Source organism: Euprymna scolopes, chromosome 7 (genome assembly GCF_053919585.1).
Source record: "Euprymna scolopes isolate OS-2025 chromosome 7, ASM5391958v1, whole genome shotgun sequence".
Classification (NCBI taxonomy): domain Eukaryota; kingdom Metazoa; phylum Mollusca; class Cephalopoda; order Sepiida; family Sepiolidae; genus Euprymna; species Euprymna scolopes.
This window is the reverse complement of record NC_136488.1, coordinates 151,452,533-151,472,893: the sequence shown is the minus strand read 5'-3', so window position 1 is coordinate 151,472,893 and position 20,361 is coordinate 151,452,533. Positions and strand designations below refer to the sequence as shown.

General features: G+C 33.8%; 1 protein-coding gene and 1 non-coding gene across 3 annotated transcripts in view; one reads left to right on the top strand and one right to left on the bottom strand.

Annotated features, from left to right (window-relative positions):
- The window catches only part of LOC145280058 (regulator of telomere elongation helicase 1-like), a 1,039,981-nt gene that overhangs the window by 700,674 nt on the left and 318,946 nt on the right, over positions 1 to 20,361 (bottom strand). The gene's annotated exons all lie outside the window — the stretch shown is intronic.
- Trnar-acg (transfer RNA arginine (anticodon ACG)) lies at positions 15,095 to 15,171 on the top strand. The gene has a single exon. It is a non-coding gene; the product is annotated as a tRNA-Arg (tRNA).

The window sequence follows — 20,361 nt, the reverse complement described above, 5'->3', positions numbered from 1 at the left end:
GGGTTTGAATTACATTTTTCAAGTAGTTATAAGTTTTTAAAACTAGGAGGTCGAATTATTCAATTTTTTTTCATGCATTCTTAAGACGGGTTTCTGACACTGCTAGTGCTGGCCCCAATTCTCTTTTCAAAAAACATTATTCTATACAATTATTCAATTTGTAGTTTTAAAATGACATTGCAATTTCAGATTTCGCAGCAAAAGAAAATATATTCATAAAAATTTAATTTAATATCGATTACTATTTTTTTAAAGGGTGTTTTTTTATATACATTTACTAAGTTTTAAATTTGAATCTATAATCTTTATCGGAATTTTTTTTCTAATATTAAAATAAGCAAAAATTCTCTTAAAAACGAATCGATGATAAATTTATGAATATATTTTTTTCTATTACTTTCCTCTTAAATGGATCATTCGGTCAACTATTCTCATCTTGAGTTTATTCACACAACGTTTCACTTGATGTAACCTCTGACCTTCTCCAAATGTATCTCTTTAAATTCTGATATCTTTCTTTCGAAGTTAGGAATCTGCATGGAATTTCGAGCCCTTTATATTAATACTAGCAGGGAGACCCAACGTTGCCCAGAACACATACATAAAATCTGTTGCCAATATCACTGAGAAAATGGTTGTGTTACATGATAAGGGCTGTCCCCTTTTCATGTAAGTATAAAAATAGAGAGATTACTTAAAATGAAAATAAAATGAGAGAAAGCAGAAATCGAACCTTGGATATGTTTTAAAGAACAATAGGTTTAAATGGAATGTCCAGTAAATTGTTAATTCTGATGAAATAAATAATGAATAAACTATTCAATTGTTAAAAAGAATGTGGATAATAAAATATAGGTTAAATAAATTAGATATGTAGGTTGAATTCCTTTGTGAAAACAGCAAAGAAAAAATAGGTTATTGAGAAATCATAATGTCGGAAACGTGCAAGTCGCGCATGTTGGTGGCACATGAGTTTGGTCACGTGGCCGGACATGCATGGATTTCTCAATATAGGAAGTGAGAGTTAGTTAGTTAGAGAAGAGAGTGAGAAGCTCAGAGGGAGTTTGAGATCGACAGACATGGGTTTCAATCGTCTAGAAGCGAGACGATCACATTTTGAAACTTAATATGTGAACCTTTGAATTCCTGAACGCAAAGCCACCAACCAGTTCAAGTGGAAGAAGAATAAAGTCTCCTCATGTGTTTTATTAACTGCCGTCTCCTGTGTCCATCATTACATGAAAAAGGTATTGTCTATTTATGTGTACAAACTATTTGAAATTCATCATCTAAAAAATATGTGTTAGAAAGTAAATGTGTCTATTGATGTTATACAAACACTCCCGTTCATACGAACTGTCAAAGCATAAATGCCAACCTGTCAATCCATCGGCATAAATGCAAACCTCTCAATTATCGGTCTGTCTATCTAGATATGAAAACACTTTCTCAAAATGTATTTATATGTAATCTCTCATTTATAAACTCTCTTTCTATTATATTTCACTAATGTGTTAATGTTCTCATCTCCTAAGACATCCATCTCGCTTAAGACTCATATCCTTTATAACATGAACAACAAAAGAACATTCATCATCTTAAGTATAATAATAATAATAATAACTATATAACAGTTGGATCACTCTACTGCTCCAGTAGGTATCTCACTGCCGAGGCAATCCTTAGTGTAACATGCATGCATCCATTCGGTCAGCCATGACTGAAAAGTCCTAAGTAATTCGCATTTTAGTGTTGTGCACACGGAAGATTGAACCTTCAAAAGACTATAATTTACAACTGAATTTTACTAAGTACATCATTTGCTATGCAACGGGTCCGTGTTTGCAAGGACTCGTTGCGTAGTGGATAAAAAAAAAAAAAGGGTCCAGTTTAACAAAGATTTCAGAGTTTAATGTGATATACCCGAAGAAGGCCGGAGATTACATCAGCCGAAATGTGCGAATAACACTTAAGATGAAAACTATAAGAATAATTCAAGAAATACGAATTATCAATCCTCATCTAAAAAATTTGCGTTTGATGAAAATCAGTTTTCGTTTTTTGTTGCAGACCATCTACTATAGTTGGTCAGTTGTGTACAAATCCCAAGAGCAATAGGAGCCTTCTATCATGTCTGAAAGTGACACAATGTTCAACAAGCAGGATCGAAGATGCGCCGCTGTACAACTCATGCTCTCTACCAATCCTAGTTATGACAACAGGACCATTGCCAGCACCCTCAAAATGCATCGCTGGATTGCCACGAATAACAGGGTTGTGCCCAGGGTGATGAAAACAATGTTTCTGGCTACGGTTATGGTCTTTGGTGTGGTTTCAAGTGAGAGTCACATCATGCCACCTCACATCTTTGAAGTCGGCTTCAAAGTCAACACGAAAGTGTACCTGGATGTGCTGAAGAGTGTGGTAATCGTCTGGTACAATCAAATTGCCGCCGACAAACCCTAAGTATGACAGCAGGACTCAGTGCTGGCCCACAAGTCTAAAGAGACTTAGGCTTGGCTTCAGAAGAAGAAGGAGCGCTTTTCTCACTATTTTGTACTCTCACTGGCCTTCCCTCCTCCCCTGAAGCTGAACTACTTTGTATGGTCATACGTCTAGAACACCAACATGATCCCACACAGCACTAAAGCCAGCCTAATCTCTGTCATCCGTCAAGTATTCACTGAGCTCCCGCCGGCGCTTGTGAGAAAGGCATGCTCCCAGTTCCAGACCTGTATCGAGGCGGTGATTGAGGCTGAAGGGGGCTACATTGAATAAATGCCAGCTCTACTACATAATCAAGTTACCTGAATTGATTTTTTCAATAAAAGTTTTAAAATAAAGCTGTAGTGTTTTTTTCTTTTGTGCGACAACTTTATCGTTCCACCCTGAACATTTAAAATTGCAAAGCAATTTTAAAACAACTCTAATAAAAGAGTATAGAATAATTTTTTTTTTCAACAAATGACTTAAAAAAATTCTTTATTATTGAAATTGAATTATTTTTAATTTAAAAAATGCAAATAAATATAAGTATTTAAACGTTAAAGGCGTACCGAATAGAGTATTTTGTAAAATTCAGTATAAGTTCTGGAGGTTGAAGGTTCGATCCTCGGTGCGAGTGACACTCAAAATACAATTGGGAATTACTTAGGACTTATACTCAATCATGGCTGACGGAATGAGAACATGCAACCCACCGTGGGTTAAATAAAAGCTTCCATTTGAAATTTTGACAAGATACACCTGAAGAAGGTCGGAGGTTACGTCGACTGACATGTTGTAAAAATAACATTCAAAATGAGAACTGTAGTTCAAATGATCAAAACAATATAATTAATCCTCATCTAAAAAATTCAGGTCAAAATTTGATCATCATGCATTTTGAAATGCAGTATTAACAAAAGATTTATTTAAAATACAAAGTTTGAAACAAAACTCTTTATACAAGCTATATGGGTAGATTGTTCTCATTACATCAGCCATGACAAGGGTTGAAGTGTTATGTTAAATAAAGAGGTTCCTTTAGTGGCCTAATTTGATTAACAATCAATACTAATTCGAAATTCTGTGCAGGTTCCCAACTTTGATAAGATACACCTGAAGAAAATCGATTACTACAATCAAAACGTTGTAAAAATAACAATCAGGATGAGAATTGTAGTTCTAATGATCAAAACAATATGAATTTGATCATTATGGATTTTGAAATGCAGTATTAACAAAAGATTTATTTAAAATACAAAATTACAAACTAAACCCTTTATACAAGCTATATTGGGTAGATTGTTCTCATTGCATCAGCCATGACAAAGGTAATACTAAATCTAGATGAGATTATGTTAAGATTCACAAAATTCATACTAGAATTATCCGCCTGGAACCATGGCCTAATTTGGCTGACGAAATGATAGCATGCTACCGTTACGGATTAAATAAAGGGGTTCCGTTTGAAATTCCATACAAATTCCCGAGTTTGGCAGAAAGATTCACAAGCTTGAGAAGATACAGCTGAAGAAGGTCGGAAGTTACATCGACTGAAATGTTGTGAAAATAACAGTCAAGACAAAAACAGTAGTTTGAATAATTCAAATGATATGATTTTGTGTTTGGATTTGTTTTCCAAATTTAACTGGTTTCTCAAACTTTTAATTATTCAAACCCAAACTCATTGAGTCACATTGTTTTTCCTAGTAATTTTTCTATTTCGACTATAACAGAATTACAATAAAATAGAGTCAGAATGAAGTTATTAAAAACATTTCTTGTTTGAACAGCTGAAAAGATTCTTTATTTCTTTAAAATCAACCTCTAGCTCAATTATTCCACAACAGTTTGATACTTAAATTTCTATTTCTCAAATAAGAGAAGGGTGAAAAAAAAAAAAAAAAAAAGAAAAATAAAGAAGAAAAAAAAATTCCATGTTTCTTCTCAGACAATAATCTGATCAGAGATGCATTCAACTATACCCCAACCCATCCCCAGGTCGGACGAATAGAATTGGTGTCCATTCCAGTCTGACTTGGTGCTGGTCTTTCATAGTTTCTTGAAATAGCAACAGGATTGCAAAGGATCAGAAGATTATTATGCACGGCTCAAACTAATGCGCTTCCTTTTTTGTGTGTGTTCAATCGGCCGCTTTCAGTTGAAATAAAGGAAGAAAGTTAGCAAAAAAAAAAAAAAAAAAAAAAAAAAAAAGAAAATAAAAAAAAATAAAAATTGGAAATGCATAATTGTTGATCAGTGACAGCAGAAAGCTGGAATGTATTGCACAGTAAGTCTTTTATTGTAAAAGGGTGACAAAAATCAAGTAAAAAAACAAACATTGTCAAAAAAAAAAAAAAAAAAGCCTCAGCTATCTAAATGGCAAATAAAAAACGTAAAAAAAATATCAAAATCTGATGGTAGATAGAATATTTCGGATAACGATAAAGATAGAAAGAAAAAGAAAAGACGAAAATACTGACGAATAAAGATGAAAAGTTAAAATAAGATTTAGATATAAAAAAAATCACAGGAAAATATTCTTAGCATAAAAAAATAACGACAGCAAGAGTATATTTCAACAATTCTCATCACCTACAATGTGTTTTCAGATTTACTTGGTAATGCAACAAATGGAGAGAGAGAGAGAGAGAGAGAGGGAGAGAGAGAGAGAGACAGAGAGAGAGAGAGACAGAGAGAGAGAGAGACAGAGAGAGAGAGAGAGACGTGAGGGTGTGAAGAAGGGGAGCAGGTAGATAACATGAAAAGAGTGAAAAAAAAAAGATGAAATGAGAGGGGAAAGATATAAAATGTAGAGAAGATAACGGAGGGGAAGAGAAAAGAGTAGATGAGATAGAAAAAGAGGGGAAGCAATGGGATAGAAGATAAGGAAGGAGAGGAGTGGACATGGGTGGAAAGGAGAGTGGGGGAATGGAAAGACGAGTGGGGGGGAATAGAAGAAAGAGGAGGAAAGAGAAGATGAAATAGACGGGAAGGAGATGAATGAAAGAGGTGGCAAAGTGAGTAGAAGAGATGAAAGAGTAAAGGGAGAAAGAGAAGGAGTAGAGGAAATAGTAGGGATATAGAAGAGAGAGAGAGAGGGGGGAGGAGGAGAGTGATAGACTATAGAAGGGAATAAGAGTGAAGAAAAGAGAGAAGTGAGAAGAGAGGAAAGAACAAAGAAAAGAGAAAGGAGGGAAGAAAAAAATAATTCAACTAAATGTTCAAGTTAATAATGCACGAAGGCAATTTCATTAAAATAATATCGTGGGATCTGTATTTGCGCTATGGGAAATGGACATAGTTTTTAAGCACGTCATCAATATACAACATATGAAGAATACAAATGTGAAATTTCCACGAATCCCATTATTATTATTATTATTATTATTATTATTATTATTATTATTATTATTAATAATAATAATAATAATAATAATAATAATAATAATAATAATAATAATAATAAATGCTTGATTTGTTGTTCTGTTCAATTTGCAATTAACATTCTAAGTTGAGTTTGTTGATGTTTTGTGCAACATTGTGTTGAGCTGTAAATCTCGAAAATGGAAATAAATTCGCTTTTATTCGATGTGAAATTTGATTAACTAGCGTATGACATTCACAGATTGTTATAAGTGGCATATTTCTTTACAAAAGAAAAAAAAAAGATGCCGTTTTGGGGAATTTTTATATTTTAACAACTTAAGTTTTCAACCTTAATTTTGTTTTATAAAGTACAATTTTTAAAACTATTTTTTAGGCTACCTTCTTGAAGATTAGCCATTTTTTCTTTGAATATGCACAGAGATACACAAGAGCACATGCTATTTAAAAAAAATATGTATCGTTTTCACACAAAAACTAAATCGCTTGTCATCAAAAAATAGTGACCAAACTTGAAATAACCTAGAAAAAAAAAACTATTAATGCCACAAGAGAAAGAGTTGTCCATTTATAAAAGAAAAAAGATTAAATATTGATTAAATCATAAGTTTATCAGAATAACTTGCAACATAAACGTGATATCCTAACTACAAATTTAAGGGAATTTCACTATATTTACTAGTTTTTCATGATAAACTGCGCTGGTTTATGATACCTAACACAACTGTAAAAACATAGTAAATATAACAGAGTTGCTAGAATCATAGTGTGGTATCTGTTCTGATGCTACACTCAAGTTTATTTTGTCCTTAGTCAATGTAGGGGAAACACTTCTATACTAAGGCAATTTTTATTTTTCCCTACTTCCAGAGTGCCTCTTTTTAGGGAGCTGGTTTTCTCCCACATTAAAAACGACCTTGTGTCACATATTGCTCTCGTAGGGAAGCAAATAAACAGCAATGGAAAAAGTAAGCAAGTTCGCAAGTTCACAACAACAATGCAAAATATCTAAATAACAATAATACCCCGTCTAACAATATATCGTCAATTACTAAATAACAATATACCGTCAATTACTAAATAACAATATATCGTCAATTACTAAATAACAATATATCGTCAATTACTAAATAACAATATATCGTCAATTACTAAATAACAATATATCGTCAATTACTAAATAACAATATACCGTCAATTACTAAATAACAATATATCGTCAATTACTAAATAACAATATATCGTCAATTACTAAATAACAATATATCGTCAATTACTAAATAACAATATATCGTCAATTACTAAATAACAATATATCGTCAATTACTAAATAACAATATATCGTCAATTACTAAATAACAATATATCGTCAATTACTAAATAACAATATATCGTCAATTACTAAATAACAATATATCGTCAATTACTAAATAACAATATATCGTCAATTACTAAATAACAATATATCGTCAATTACTAAATAACAATATATCGTCAATTACTAAATAACAATATATCGTCAATTACTAAATAACAATATATCGTCAATTACTAAATTCTTTTCAAAATACGCTCAGCTGGAGGATCTTTTTTCCTCAGCAATAAAGCAAACATTTTTAAAATGACCTCTTCTTTTTGACTGTCCTGTGCAGTTCTAGGAAGTTCACCATCCCAGGCACTGCCTTCTCTCTTTCAGAAGGAGTTAGTTTATTGCTAATCGCCTGAGGCATCTTTTTTTTTTCTTTTTTTTTTTTTTTTTTTTTACTAAGGAATCGCCACTTATCCAAGCCTGGAGGCCACTCAAGGATAATAGGATAAGAGTTAATGAGTGTACAGTAGTCAACGGGAAAATGTTGTAGTATTCGTTAGTAGTGGAAATTTGGTAAATTGGATTACTTAAGGGGATGGCTCATCAAGAACTTGTTGACAACCATATCGTAGTCAGTTGGAAAGCAGGGAAATGGAACAGGCATGCAGTTCTAAGAAAGAAACTTTGTTCATGGAATCTACATTTAGGCACAGATGGAATCTACATTTAGGCACAGATAATCTTTATTGAAGAATGGCGACGGGGCTGCCCAGACATTTTTCACAAGTTAGAGTGTGCCTTTTCTAGAGCGCTTGCTCTTCAATCCCACTTTCCTGTTGTGGGAGAGAAATAAATAACTTGAGTACGTTCAAAACATTTCTGCATAATTATTTGTAATGAGTGGATCCGCCCAACCTTGCCTGATCGTAAAATATGCTAAAATATATTTTAATTCATGCATATTTCGGATTTATTATTACAAAGCTAAGTATCTATTGAATATTACATTGTACCTAATATATAGTACTAATCTCCAAAGTTAAAAAGAAATGACTTGGGTGCGATCAGCTAGAATTGAAACCAAAACATCTAGCCACGTTCTCTTCTATTTGAGCTATCGACAGATAAAGATTTAAAGTTAAACCATTTCAAACTATGAATGAATTTGCGTATGCAGAAAACTAATAAAAGTATTCGGCAAGTTGAAATGAACATTTTGCATTTAAACTTGCCGACATATCTCTGTATGCGTTATTCATCCATACAAAAATTTTATTTGTTAAGGCTGTGACAATAGCATATTCTTTTGACTCTCAAGTATATATCCGATACAGCTAGACACAGTTAATCAACCGAGAACCACACCAGTCTACATAAAAACATATAAGATATTAACGTATATATACTCAAGAGTCAAAACAATGAAAAGAATATTCTGTTGTCACAGTCCTAGTTATAAATCATCCTTGGTATATGATTACTATTTCCTGTTAATTTCAGTGTTATGTGACAAATGGTTAAAGGGTTTATCGGTTAAATATTTACACAGAGGAACAAATACATCCATACATTTGTTTTATTTATATAGATTTGCAAAAAAAAAAAAAAAAAAAAAATTATTTTATTAGAATGGGAAGCATTTAGCAACGAAACCTTATGTGAACATTTGTTACTTTTTTTTTTTTTTCCTCTTTCGATTTTTCAAACGAGGTTTTGATTTATTCACAAAATGAGGTAATTTACAGAATTTATAGCACTAATAGAATAAGTCGACATTTACGTTTGATGTTTGTCATAAAGAGAATATTAAACAGGAGGAGGAAATAAACAAGATGAAAGTTAATTGATTAAATATCAAAATCTCCAATGGAAAACGCAACACAAAAAATATGTCCATGCCATAAAATTTTTTTTCTGTTGCTTTACTTTATTACTCCATTCAGAATGTTGTACAGCATCAATGAATATGCAAAAGATAAGGGTAAAAACGGAATTCTCTACAAAAGGCTATAGTAAAGAGAAATAGGAAAATTCCACTACAAGTTAAAGCATATAATTAGAATTGTGTGTATATGTTGGATATATTAGGTTTACATGGAAGTTCTTGCGGAAATTTTAATTTTGATTTCAAATACGTTTTTGCAATAATATCTTCACTTTATCATTTTAAAGAGCGTTCTTCTCTCTATCTAATCGTTTAAATTACAATCGTTTTAATACAATTATGTCTTCTTTTCAGAAAGTTGAATGCAAAATGGAAAAAAAGCAAATTCGCACAATTTTCTTATTTCAATTCAAGCTAGGCTGAAAAGCTATTGAAACAGCTTGCGATATCAATGAAGCATTTGGCCCAGGAACCACTACTGAACACACAGTACAATGGTGGTTTAAGAAATTCTGTGGCAGCGACGAGTCTTGAAGATGATGAGTGTAGTGGCCAACCATCAGATGTTGACAACGATCAATTGAGAGCCTTAGTCGAAGCCAATCCACGTACAACTGTTTAAGAACTTGTTTCTGAATTAGATGCAACATATACAATGCTTTCCAACCACTTGAGAGGGATTAGAAAGACAAAAAAAACTTACCTCATGATTGGACGACAACCAAAAGAAACGCCATGATGAAATGTCATCTTCCCTTCTTTTATGCAACAAGAACGGCCTCTTTCTCGACCGAGTCGTGACTTGTAAAAAAAGTGGGTGCTCAATTCAGTGGTTAGACGCCGACGAAGCTCCACAACACTTTGTAAAGCCAGAGTTGCACCAAAAGAAGGTCATGCTGACTGTTTGATGGTCTGCGAGTGATCTTATCGATTAGTTTTTTGAATGCCAAAATAAAAATTATGGTAGAAAAGTACTGTTAACAAATGGATGAAACACATCAGAAACTTCAACAACAACACCCACCATTAGCCAGCAGAAAAGGTCCAACTTTCCTCTACGACAATGCCCGAATGCAAGTTGCTAAACCGACTCTGCAGAAGTTGAACGAATTGGACTACAAAATTTTGCCTCATCCACCATACTCTTCAGACTTCTTAACTACCAACTACCACTTTTTCAACAACGTTCTGCATAAAAAATGCTTCAAACCCCTAAGCGATATTAAAAACACCTTCAGCAACTTGATCGCCACCAGAAGACAAGATTTTTATGTTACTGACATAAATACACTTGTTTTGCGTTGGTAAAAGTGTGTTGATTCTGATGGTGCTTATTTCGATCAATAAATTTTTGTTTGAGTCGAAGTATGTCCATCTAAATTTAAGTTAAAAACCGTAAGAACTTTCTTGTCAACCTGATAGAGATGTAGCGCTGCATATTTGAAAGCAAAGGTGTACACACATGCACATTCCAAATGGAGTTGATTTACATTTTCAGCGTTTCATAAAAAATGATCGGAATTGTACTTTTCACAAAAACAAAGAACTGTTACATTACGAGGGCAGAAGTTATGAATTGTGCAATGCAAAATAGAAAAGAATTATGTAATATCTGGATTTTTACAATTCCAGGAATATCAATTTGTGACTATACGAGAGAAAAATAAACAGAAAATAAGAAGAGAGCAAACACAACGGCGAGCATGATTGATATCTTGACATCTCTTTGTCAATGAGCCACACAACAACCAACCAACCAACCAACCCCTTACAACTAACGTCTCTTTCTCTCTTTTTGTCAATGAATGAGAAGTTTAATTGTAAATAAAACTTATACTTTGAAATTCGTCTCTGTTGATTTTGAGAATAGCGACAAAGGAATCGTCAGTGTGTATATATTATATAAATTATATATACATTCAACAATGCAACATACAGTAAGTTGTGCTATGGCAAGAAGCGCCATGACAATCAGCAAGACGTATCTTACTTCTTAGATGTTTATTGTCAAAGTGAACAGTTGTGTCTTGCAAGATTATTCCACCATCTTAACAGAGGAACGACCAGGAAGAAAATGCGTTTATCTAAAAGTATTTACTGCAAACACTGAACCAAATCTCAGAGCAAATTAGTGGCGTTAATTGCTATTCTTTTCAACTGTGGTTGGAGATTGCGCACCTCATGCCACAAAAATTTCACACGCAAGCAACCTTCGTGGGTATCCATAGTCTGTCCAAGACAGAAGGAGCCTGCTTATTTTTTTTTTAATATATATTATATATATATATATATATATATATATATATATATATATATATATATATATATAAAACTATGTTTCAACAAAGGAAGAACAAAACTGTTACTGTTTAGTATAAAATAAGTCAATGATTGTTTTATGAAAATAAAAAAAAACTTTATTCTGCTTATGCTTTGGTACATGAGGCATCCTCTTTAAATATGCAAAAATATAAGAGGGAGAAAAAGTGTTCACATCAGATATAGCATTAAAATTGTGTGCGTGTGTTTTTAAGGTGATTTTCATGGGTATGTAAATATGTCTGCATACATACGCACATGTATATGTAAATATTCATATACATATATACATGCAAATATATATGTGTATGTATATATGTATTTACATGAATATGTGTGTATGTGTGTGTGTGTGTGCATATATATTTATATACACACATGAAAATCACCTTAATATATATATATATATATATATATAATATATAATATAATATATGAACATAGACATTTATGTGTGAATATGGAACTAATTTCTTGGAATTCGACATATTTGTTATGTTAGCATTAAAATGTAAGTATAAAAAAATATTCCAAGAAAATGCGCGTGGCTTGTCTTTCTCCTTTTTTCTGGTAAGCAACATTTTATTCTACACATGCGCACACACACACACACACGCACACATATGTGTGCGTGTGTGTGTGTGTGGTTCTACACAAAACCTTCACCACTATAAACAAATCATCTGTATGGATTTCCGAGCAACTTAGTTGTTGTGGCAGAACCTCATACGTCGAAAACGACGGGAGAGTCCATTATATATATATATATATATATATATATATATATATATGAAAGCGAGAGAGAGAAAAACTACCAAGATCTTACGTAAGAGATGAAAAGAAACTGGAGTCTTAAGAAAAATCTCCATCATCCCAATAATCATAGGAGCAATCGGTCTCATGAAATTAAAAAAAAAAAAACCTGCAAATACACTGTGGTGATCAAATGCAAAAAAAAAAAAATTTTTTTTAATTGCACTTAAAGAGACGATTAGAAATAGTGTGTAAATGTCTGGTACGATGTCCGATCTCCAGAAAAAGCAAAAAAAAGAAAATCGACACTGGAGTCCCTCAGGGGTCTATCCTGAGCCAAACTCTTTTCCTGATCTTCCAAAATCACATCCTTACATCATTCATAGACATTTATGCTGATGATACTACCATCTATGGTAGCACATCTAAGACAGTAAACGACCAAGTTCTCTCTGATTCTCTCTCCTCTGATCTTGAGCACGTAGTACAATGGGGAAAGGAGTGGCTGGTTACTTTTAATGCATCTAAAACCAAGCTTCTATCTTTACATCATCAATGTTCTGATCCCCATCTGGCATCAATTGAAATGAATGGCTCTCATCTTGGGGAGGCCTCATGTTTTGACAAGCTTCTGGGCTTGACCTTTACTCCTGATCTTAAATGCAACACGTACATCAAATCTGTTGCCAAGGCCGCTGGAAAAATGGTCGGATCCTTCTATCGATCCAGTAGATATCTCACTGCTGATGCAATTCTCTATCTATATAAAAGCCAGGTATGGCCAACAATGGAGTACTGTTGCCATATCTGGGCAGGAGCTGCTAGAAAGGACTTGTCCTGCCTTGATAGAGTTCAGAATAGACTTCATAGCCTCGTAGGAGATATCCTTTTCTCTTCCCTGCAACCTCTTTTTCACAGAAGAGATGTTGCGAATTTGTCTCTACTTTATCATTATTTTCATGGCAAGTGCTCGACTGAACTCCAATCTATCGTCCCCCCTCGCCAAACTTTCACAAGACACACTCGTTTAGCAGAAAAGACTATCAACAATTTTCCCCACTTTTTATCTGTGCCTAAACCTAAACGTAGATTACATGAACAAAGTTTCTTAGAACTGCATGTCTGTGGAATTGTCTTCAATTTTCCTGCTTTCCAACTGACTACAATATGGTTGCCTTTAAGTCCAACGTAAACAAGTTTTTGATGAGCCGTTCCACTTAAGTTAACAAATTTACCTAATTTCCATTACTAACGATTACTACATTGTCCAATTGACTACTGTACACTCTTAACCCTTATCCTCGAGTGGTCTCTTGGCCTTTATAAGTGTTTATGCCTATGTAATATATATATATGTATGTATGTATGTATCTATGTGTGTAGTATAATAATTCTCTAAGTTACAAATATCAAGTTTTCTCAGTTGGGCATTTATTACTTTTAAAAAGGTACCTATTGCAATATTGTTTCATACTGCGACTAACAAGTCTATAAAGTTATGTCTTCCCGGCATTTTTATTCACATACTCATTAGATGTTTACCTTAAAAAACTTATAAAAAAAACACAATTTTGAACAACTTACATGGTTCATGCAGCCGATACACTCTGCCATTTTTCCTCATTGGAGCCCAATAAAAAGGCATTCATTGAGCTTGGATTTTTTTCAAAATTTATATAAAAAAATGTTTTTAATATAAAATTTTTTTAATCCATTACAATTGTTATGTACAAACTGAATAGCATTTCAAGTAAATGAGTAACCTATGTGTGTATATATATATATATATATATATATATATATATATATATATATATATATATATATATATATATATATACACTAACATGGGTGCCCGGCGTTGCCTTGCTGTTTGGAGGTGTATGCTGAGCAAGAAAAACAAAAAAAAAAGTCAATTTTTTAAACTTTGACCCTTATTATTACCTCTTAAAATGTATTGTTTTGGGCTCAAATCGAGTTATTAAGTTAGATCCATATCCAAGGAACCTATATCTAAAATTACAAGTGTTTAGACCCAAAATTGTCGGAGGAGTTTCGTAAAGTTCTCAAAGGTCAAATCGTTGAACTTTGACCCCTTATAACAGCAAAATTTCTGGCCGAAAACCGATCACATCGATTTTCCCAAATCTCAGTACCCTGTATATCAAATTTCCAGTCTGTACACTGAAAATTAAGAGTTATTGCGAAGGAAAATGTACACAGACAGATAGACACACAGACACGTTCACTTTTACATAAGTACATCCTTGTAAAAGCAGATAAAAATCCATAACTTCTATAAACTGGAAAAACCTAAATGCAAAAAATTGCTTAAAGAAAACATTACAACCAACTATAATAAATTTAATTCTGATATTGTTCAGAAAATAGATTCTGATAGTAAAAAAAAAAATGATAAACTTGATATTAACAATAAAATGAACAAGCTGCATGAAAAAGAAGCGTACATATTATTAAAAGATCACGAACCCAATTTCCTACATAAACTCTTAACAAGATTGATAAATCCAACTAGAACCAGAATTGGAAAATTAGTAAAAGAATTCTTGAGAGAATAAACACACAAATCAAAACTACCTATAAACTTAACCTCTGCGTTTATACAGCTGAAACGATCAATTGGTTCTTTAACATCCATACTATTAATAAAATTCTAAATGTTTATTTATTGATGTGTGAGTGTATATATATGCCAATTAAACTTTCAAACGGATGCAGCGAATTGAAAAAAAATTTTTCCCCCCCGAAAGGTGTGAGTCCCCAGATTGTCCTCATCTATATATGGTTTGTAACGAACAATGCTGAGTCACACAAAAAGCACGAAATAAGGAGATTTGGGTCGTTTCATGCAATTCTTGAAAAAGTTAACTGCCCATGTCAACAGAATTTAGCACTGTCTGCATACAGTTACGGTAACATCTTTCGGCATACGGACAGGACTTGTGGTGCAATGGATAACACGTCTGACTACGGATCAGAAGATTCCATCCAGGTTCGAATCCTGGCAAGTTCGTAATAATTTTAACCATCATTTTATCCAACGTTTACTCATTATCTTTACCCTTAGTTAGGGTATTTTTGTTTTTTCAGTGATTTTGCTTTGTGCATATGGGAATTTCCCATACTTCAAGTTCACAGGGTAAGCGTTGATGATAAGATGATGTTGAGTGTACTCAATTTTGTGTTTGATTCGGTATGTGTGTGCCAACACGGCAAAGCCGCTAGTTGAAAATAAAGAGAAATACTCTTTCATCCAATTCGACATTGAAAGCTATTACTCTTCAATTACCAAGGAGCTTTTTGAAAAAGTTTTGGAATTTGCAACTCTTACTTCAAATATATCAGAAGATGAAATAGAAATTATAAAAAGATGCAGAACAACTGTATTGCTAAGCAATGGAAAACAATGGATTAAAAAAGATCAGGTTGGCCTTTTTGATGTTTTCATAGGATCCCTAGATTTGTCCGAAATGACTGACCTAGTGAAATTATCTATCTTGTATGACTGAGATAGAACATATAGGCTTGTATGATCATAAGACTCAAATCGACCTAAAAGTGAAAAAATGAGAAAGGTAATCCTTAAGGAATTTATAAGAATTAATTAAAAATAGTATTAAATACCTAAACTTAATTTTTTAGATGTAACTCTAGATTTAAAAACAAAGTATATGGACCCTATAAAAAAGATAATACTGACCCCATATATGTGAACCCACACTGAAACCATCCAAAATCTATAATAAAACACATCCCAAATTCACTGATGATGAAATTGTGAACAGGATTGCTAAGGCTACTTGCGCCTTTGTCAATGTTTGTGGAATGAATAAGGTATTCGACTGGACACAAAAATCATGTTATACCGAACTGTTATTATTTCTATTCTTGTGTACGGCTCTGAGTTTTGAACTCTATACAGGCATCATATTAACCAATTGGGTATCTATATATATAAAAGAGAAAATGTGTGTGTGTGTGCATTTTTTCTGTATGTACGTCAAAGGCTTTTTTTGGGGTGCTTCTCGGCTTGCTTGCTCACTTTTAGCTTACAAAATTCGCTCTGTGAATTCGTTTTTTCTGCTCCTACTGCTGCTATGGCATGACATTTGATCTAGAAAATCACCTTCGTCTTTAAATACTTATTTTCGACTCCTTCTATAGTCCCTGGCTTTGTGGCGTCATGGATATATCGTCTAACTATTAACTTCAAGGCTTCGGGTTTGAGCCTACTTCCTTTCCAAAATTTTTTACGCTGTTTTTTTTTTTTTGGTTTTGTTCGTTAGTTTCCACCTATCCCCCCCCAAACACCTACAGTTTTAATATTGAAACAGGGTTATTAATGCTATTTTTTTATTTCTATTTTTCAGATTTTTCAGAAGTTTTAACATCGTTCGTTTGCATCACGTTCGTCTACTATTTTTTTGTTTTGACCCCCGCCCCAACCAACACACATACCTCTAAATACCCAGGCAATGCTGGGTATCCTCGCTAGTCTATAAATATAAAAGCGAAAATGTATGTATGTATGTATGTGTGTTCGCTTTTTCTGTGTGTCTACAAAAGGCTTCTTTCAGAGAAGCGGTCGGTCGGTTCACAACTTTTAAAAACTTTTTATATCACATACAAATCGTAATATCTCAAAGTTAACAACGAAGCTCGCCTGTCTATTTAATTTGCTCGATTTCGGGAAGATAAATATTCAATATTTGTCACTCGCCGTATGTGGGTTAGTCTTTTTCCTATAACATCTTGGGGAGGGGGCCGTTCAGCAGTAAATGAATACTATCCTGCAGTCAAAACTTGACCTCATTTAAAACGAGCACCTGCTAAATCAAACTAATTAAATAAATTCAAACGCGTTTCCGTTAGCATCTCGCGGTGGGGCAATGGTTAACGTCGCACTTTTTCTTTCTTCACACTTTAATTTACAACTTTGCATCAAGAGTTCGGGTTCGATCCTCATACATACTTTTTTTTACCCCCCCCCCCAAAACACCTGGGCAACGCCGGGTACCCCTCGCTAGTCTATATATATAAAAGGCAAAATGTGTGTGACCATTTCATGTATGTCTTCAAAAGGCCTTTCTCGCACGCGGTTCCGATGTCGTTACGATCGCTTACAACTGTTTATATGGGTCCTAAATAATAATATGTACGATTTGGGAAAGTGCATCACATCTAGATTTATTTACGTCGACTTTTACAAAATTATTGCTATTTTGGCTTCTTGCATGTTGATGAGGCTTTCTCGTATAAAAAGCGAAACTAATTCAAAGTTAACAACGAACAACGTTCTCGGCATTGCGCCGGGAAATGTCCAGAAGCAATCAGCTTTGATCAATATTGTACATCAGACAATTGTTATTCAATCTGGACAATTAGGAGCTGGTTCCCCTTCCCCCAACAGATGTTGGGGGAAAAAAACAAAAAACAGTCAAACTTGGTTAAACAACTGCGTGACTTCTATTTGAACTTCTTAATTAGGTCAAATGGAAGCAGCAGAGTTAACTTTTATTGCGCACGCCTGTTTTTATAGTTGATTAAATAAATTCAAACCTGAGTATGTTGTATGCATATCGCGGTGGCCTAATGGGTAACGTCTCCCGTTTTTTTTTTTCACACATTAATTTCCAACTCAAGGGTACGGGTTTGATTCTCATACTTACCTACCAAAACATTTTTTTTTATTTAACCCCCCCCCCCCGGAGTTTTGATTTACCTCAAGACACCCGGGCATCGCCGGGTACCCCGCCGCTAGTATATATATAAAAGCGAAAATGTGTGTTTGTAGGTCTCCCAAAAACTTTCGACAGAGGCGACGGATTTTCGAGAGACCAGTATCATTTTCAAGCTCAACATCTTGGACGACAAATATAAAAAAATTGGCAAAAAACATGAATTCCTTCAATCTAAACTGGCCAGTTTTCTACAGGAGAGGGTGTTCAAAACCTGTTCCTTCATGGCATGATAGCTTCTACGCATGCGTCAACACAAGCAAAAGACGTTTCATTTAAATATTATAAAAGCCGACTTACATTTGCCCACGCGTTCATAACACAATAGATAAAGTGACAGCGTCATCATAAGATTGCGGGTACGATCTGAGGTATCAGATAATTTTTTTTTTTACGATTTTTAAACTTAATATTCAAACAGAGTTATTTATGCTTTTTTTTTTTTCCGATTTTTTAAGAAGTTTAAATTGGGTTTTTACGTTGCTTATTCTTTACCCCCCCCCCACACACACACCTCCAAACATCCTGGCAACGCCAGGTACACCCACTATTATTTCATAAAAGCTGTCTACACTCAATCTAGGGCATTACCCTTAGGAACAAGGTATCAAATGCTTATCTTTTCACAAAGTGCAGTATTTCTGGAATTGAGTTATTCCTTATTTAGTGCCAACTGCGATGGACTGGTCAGTTCTGAGAATGACTGATGACAGGATACCAAAAATCTCCCCTCGCCAATCTTTCATGAAAAACACTCATCTAGCTGAAACCACTGTCGGTAATTTTCCCAACTTTTTATCTGTGCCTAAATCAAAACGTAGATTCCATGAACAAAGCTTCTTTCTTAGAAGTGCACGCGTGTGGAACTCTCTTCCGTTTTCCTGTTTCCCACCTGACTACAACCTGGATGTCTTCAAGCCCAACATAAACAAGTTCCTGACAAACCGCCCCCTTAAGTTTATCAGATCTCCATTACTAACGATTACTACAATATTATCCACTGATTACTGTACACGCAATAACCCTTATTCCTGAGTGGCCTCCAGGCTGTTATAAGTGGTGACGTCCATATAAAAAAAAAAAAAAAAAAAAAAATCATAGCGTACAGTCAGTCGAACGAAGGAAAAAAGAATGTGGGGGCAACCATTACTGTAAGCCAAGTTAAAGAGTCATCACAGAAAGCAGTCTAGAAAACGACGTTTTGGATTGCAAAGAATGGAAATCATTTTGTTTTGAAGGTCTTCACTGTTTTCATTCTGACAGTTTGAATCATCTGCGTGTAAAAACGAAAGAGCAAGTCAACAAATCAGAAATTAAAGTCCTGAGTTTTACCCTCATTTGAGCTCATGAATTGAACATATCCAAACTTGGAATTAGAAACCTGAATCTGTTGCATAAGAGGCAAGTACTGTACCACTTGAGCAATCACGCCAAACACAGAAAAGTCTATATACTAACACAAATCAAGCAAACTGTGGCAAAATCCGACTATGGAATGTATCTACTTTGTCTTAAACAAGGGGTGTAGTCATCCAACCACTGAGAACCCATGCTGATGTCTCACAAGTAGGATTTTTACATGCGTTAGGACGATGCCATTCAACAAGCTAACTGAACGACCAAATTAATATTAGAATTTCAGAATGCGAGATGATAGATTTCCACAGTCAAACAACGTCGCAGCTCACACATATATGATGGCAGAAACGAATACCCAATTAAGAATGAATGTGTTTTTTAATCCCATGCAAATGACTTAAACTCTGGTTGAAATATGACAAAAATGAAGATCCTAATAAAAAAAGAACTGCTTCATTGTTCTGGTGAATCGTAACATGATTTTTGGCACCATTAACATGGAAGCACATTCTTTTCCATATACTCTGCTGTTGTTATTTCAACAATGTTTATTCTGATTGTTGGGTTGAATCAACTTCTTTGCTAGCCTGCACTTCATCTTGAATCAGGGCAGCCAATGCATGCCGATTCTGCTAAAACATATTTGACACATAAAAAAGCTTCCTCACATCTGTAACTTTTTTGGTGACTTCTAAGAGCAGAATTACTACAACAAACCCTTCCATAGTCATTTGATGCCAAATCAAATTTGTTTAATATTATAATATTTTATTTATTTAATAACTGATTTCAGGAAAAGCTAATATTTTTTCAAACTTTAGGGTAATGTTAAATAAAATTCATACTGTTTGTTTCTAATACTTCATTCACACACAAAAAATTCTGTAAATTATGTTGTAACATTGAAGCGCCTTTGCTACAAGTGTTTATCACCTTTTAGAGTTCATATCAGAAATCTTGGAATATACAAGAGCCAGAATATACCAACAAGCAATTAGTATTTAGATGATTAATCGGAATCTAAAAAATTGTGCCTCTTTTCCGATGCCCAAACTGATTCCTTTAATTATCTTTTTTTTTATTTAAACAAAATCTTCCACTGCTAT